Raw genomic sequence first — 4,373 nt, 5'->3', positions numbered from 1 at the left:
GATCTCAAAGTACGAGATGGAGTGTACGGGCAGAGGAGATTGGTCAGATATTGGGGGGCCGGTTTGTTAAGAGCTTTATACACAAATAGTAAAAATTTTAAATCAATCCTGAATGTGACAGGTAGCCAGTGGAGTTTGAATAAAATAGGGGTGATCGACTCATATTTGCGTGTCCCGGTGAGAAGTCTAGCCGCTGCGTTTTGAACTAGCTGTAGACGAGAGAGAGAGGCCTGAGATAGCCCAAAATAAAGTGAGTTACAATAGTCTAAGGCCATCCTTAAAAATATTCTTGTTTGCCGTAACCCGACCGACCCTGTCAATTTAGTAGCCTACCGACCCAATTATTTATTTTTTCCCCCTTTTAGTCCGACCGACTTGCCGGCTGAAACTTGTGTTAAGACCGACCGCTTTTTTGTAACTCTTCAAACAACTAATATAAATGCAATAAAATAATATTAGTTATTAAGTATTATGAATATAAATTCCGTAGGCCTGCATACAAACATAAGCTATAGCAGTGTGATTTTTATTTCAAAATAAGAGATTTTTGTTTAACAGTAACACCAGTGACACAACTCCAGGGGACCACTACTTTCATTATAAATTTTATAATATGTATTCTGCATTTTTTTTATATATATCATTTACATAATATATTTGATAGTTATGTAAACATTATTGTATTTTAAATGGTGTAAAAATCTGTTATTGACCTCAAAATAAAGCATTTTCCCTCTGTACATGACTGGGGACGAGCACTTCTGTGGTGCTTGAAATTCTATATAATTCATAAAAATCAAATATTGCCACATTGATGGCTCAAGAGGGTGTAATTGTTCAAATAACATATTGTTTTATTTTAAAATGTAAAGAAATTGTAACCCTAAAGTGTTTTTTAAGTGTAATATTTCTGTAAAGGCTAGGGACAGAAAAATGGACATTTTCATAGAATGACCCTCTTACATTTTAGCTTAAATTGATATATTTAATGAAAGTAGCTAGATTAGTTACTATGTGTCATTAGCAATAGCCAATGTTATGTAAAAAAGACACAAAACCATTTATTTCAACAATTAATTTCAATCAGGCTTTCCCACAAAGGTAAAATGTGCATTCCATGCAAACAGCATCACAATCTCTTAGAGCCCAACCACTGTGCATAATACAACACTAACAGAAGATTGTATTTGACTCATGCTGCATACACATACGCAATGACAAGAATTATGCCTACTGTACATATAGAGTTACAACTACGATTAGAGTTGTTTACATAAAATGTACCTCGTTTCTATTTTGCATTAAAAATGTTTGTGGCCCCTTTAAGAAATCCCTCTCTTCTCGCGATACTATTCACTTGTGCTGGACGCATGCGCGCGACCAGAGAACGGCAGCCATTTTTCATTGTTCAGGAGAGCTCCATGACGGTGTGTGCATCGATCGGATTCTGTGTTATACGTTCTTCTTTCTTGGTAAATATTACTCCAATATCTTTAATATGCACAAATAAGTTGTGAAGCTAAGTTAAAAGAACATTTGATGTGTACATTTTTGTTTATAGATTTATTTGGAGCGCATGTGTGACGAGTGAACCTCGTGGTGATCGGACGGTAAAGGATTGGGTATGTACGTTTCATGGTTTATGGGGGAAATTACTGATGGCATGTTTATTTGATAAATCTGTTAATGAGTTGAATCTATATTCTGTGATTATACAGTATAACTTTATGGTTAAATGCATATTTCTGGTTCCGCATGGCATGATTAAACGTGGGTTGTGGCTTTGTTAAAGTGCTTTTATTTCTCTTGTAACTTAGGCCTAAGTTACCTGAGCCACTGCCGTATTCCAGTTTGTGTTATCGTATTTAATTGTAGCCTAACATATTTTGGTTTGGAGAAATCAATTTAAATCTGACCAGTTGCAGTGTATTACACTGCATTTCAGTTTGAATTAAGTATTCTGTGGATTTGGGCATTGATCCACTGGTTAAGCTTTTTGTGACATTTGATTGTCATCTTCAAATTTACTGTAAACTGTTTCTACAATTTCTTTTTTTTGTTTTTCTTTTTTTGTTTTGTTTAACTAGTGAAATCTATTTTTTTTCTTGTGAAATCTCTTCGAACAAGGCAAACTTTTTTCTTAATCGGACTTTTATCTGTTTAATTGTGCTTCCATTGACCGCTGTCACTTATTTTAAACAGCAGTCAGAATAAAACCCCAATTTCAAAAAGCATAGTTTGCTTCCGGTGTGTATTTCTTCAATTTCACCCGGTTGCATTTTTTCTCCTTTGTTTAATTTTACTGTGACTTATGTTGTTCTTATTAATTTTACTGTGACTTATGTTGTTCTTATTAATATCACTCTCAATTAATTGTTTTCCAGCTGCCTTTAAGACATATTACACGACAGTGTGCAGGAGCTTCAGGTACAAACAACCAGATCTTGCATTGCAGGCGGAAGCTGTGGTGAATTCAGCTCGGAGTCGAGCGAGAAGAATGACGGTAAGATTTATTAGATTAGATTCGTTCTTGGTCAATGTGACTATTTTTCAGGTGCATTAATAGATGTGTGTTGTCCATACGCAGTGCATTGCGCAGTATTGATTGTCTTTATTGGTTTTAACAGCTGCTAAAAGCGAGACAGAGTGTGCTAGCTGAGGATGAGGTGGGCCTTCGGAAGTGTGCTACCATAGACCTGATGTCTGATGAGGAAGACGGCATCGTCTGCGGGGTGTCTGGATGGATTGTGCGACCTCCGTCCTGTCGCAGCCAGGAGCTCACCGAGCTCTGTGCCACGCTGCAGTCGAGATTAGAGGCGACTCCAAAGTACAGGGCAACGCACCACAGACGTCTGCAAAATGGACCGAATTCAGACAGAATGCCGCTAGTTACCTGCAGCTGTATTTTGTCAGGCCTTGTGAAATGTAAGAGTTTTTCATGATTTCATCATAAAGCAAGAGGTCATGGGATTGATGGCTATTATTTGTTTAATAATTGTAAATAATCCTGTAATTTACAGGAAGCAGTATGCCATCTTCACAACTCTGAGACAAATTGTGGGCGCTATGAACTGGAGCAAGGTAAAAAAAATAAAATAAAAGAATCTTACATTCTTTTATTTTTTTACTTTCATAAAAACTTACAAACATTTTAAAGGTAAGATTCAAAGAATATGCTTTCATTCTCTTGTATAAGAAAATAGATCCGTTATAGTTTACGATCTTAATCATACATTTTGTTTCCATAGAGTAACCTCGCCTCATAACGAGGGCGTAACCTCACATTTACTCAGAGCTATGTCTGCAAGTCCAGATTTTCATGACGCTGATCATGACGACATTGTAAGTAACTTTTACTATTTTCTCCTTGTTTCATTTTACTGTGACTTGCGTTGTTTTTATTCATATCACTCTCATTTAATTGTTGTCCAGCTGCCTGTAAGACGTACTACGAGACAGTACGCAGGAGCTTCAGGTACAAACAACCAGATCTGGCATTGCAGGCCGAAGCTGTGAAGAGTTCAGCTCGGAGTCGAGCGAGAAGAAAGAGGGTAAGAGGGTTAGTCAATGTGACTATTTTTCACGTGCATTAATAGATGTTTTGTGTCCATACACAGTGCATCACAGTACTGATTGTCTGTATTGGTTGTTTTTACAGCTGCTAGAAGCGAGACGGTGTGCTAGGTGAGGATGACTTGGGCATTTGGAAGTGCGCCACCATAGATCTGATGTCCGATGAAGTTCAACCACCAGCCAGGAGCTCACAGAGCTCTGTGCTACGCTGCAGTCGAGATTAGAGGCGACTCCTAAATACAGGGCAACGCACCACAGACGTCTGCAAAATGGACCGAATTCAGAGAGAACGCCGCTAGTCACCTACAGCTCCGAAGATGAAAACAGACACTGAGCTTCCAATTTGTTGTGTGTGCAGATGATCTATGCTTTGTACATAGGTGTATATTGTTTTGTGTCTGTGCTAATAAAGCTCTTTCTTTGAATAAACAGCATGTCCCTGGCAAATTTTCCATTCCTTTATAAATTCATGTCCTTGATGGTAATAAGTGTAGTCCATAGGTTAACAATGACATGAATATACCACAGAATAGCATATTATGAATATAATTTTTTTTTTTATATATATTATTATTTATATGAATATTATAATTTTTTTTATTTTTAATGAGCGAGTGTGACCAATAGTAACAGATCTGCCAACCAATCACGAGTGATTTTTCTTGTTTAAACCACGTGGGTTCAACCAATAGTGAGTGAGGAAATTCAAGCCTTTCTCTGGCGGGAGCTGCTATTCATATGGTAATTAGAGCCATTCACACCTCCGGCGCGAGCGCTCTGCATACGTCATGGTTCGTTTC

The 4,373-nt window shown here is 37.5% G+C and overlaps 1 long non-coding RNA gene across 2 annotated transcripts; it reads left to right on the top strand.

The window, feature by feature from the left end:
* Positions 1-1,389: 1,389 nt before the first annotated feature.
* Positions 1,390-4,004, top strand: LOC311287223. 2 transcript variants are annotated; one of them, XR_014626714.1, is made up of 8 exons: positions 1,390-1,472; positions 1,562-1,622; positions 2,385-2,503; positions 2,628-2,925; positions 3,021-3,081; positions 3,249-3,342; positions 3,433-3,551; positions 3,659-4,004. It is a non-coding gene; the product is annotated as an uncharacterized lncRNA (long non-coding RNA). The 2 variants fall into 2 exon arrangements; XR_014626715.1 differs by having other exon boundaries at positions 3,433-3,559.
* The last annotated feature ends 369 nt before the right edge of the window (positions 4,005-4,373 follow it).

Source organism: Rutilus rutilus (assembly GCF_951802725.1).
Source record: "Rutilus rutilus genome assembly, chromosome: 3".
NCBI lineage: Eukaryota > Metazoa > Chordata > Actinopteri > Cypriniformes > Leuciscidae > Rutilus > Rutilus rutilus.
Note: the sequence above shows the minus strand (reverse complement) of the source record. Positions and strands in the feature narration are given on the sequence as shown.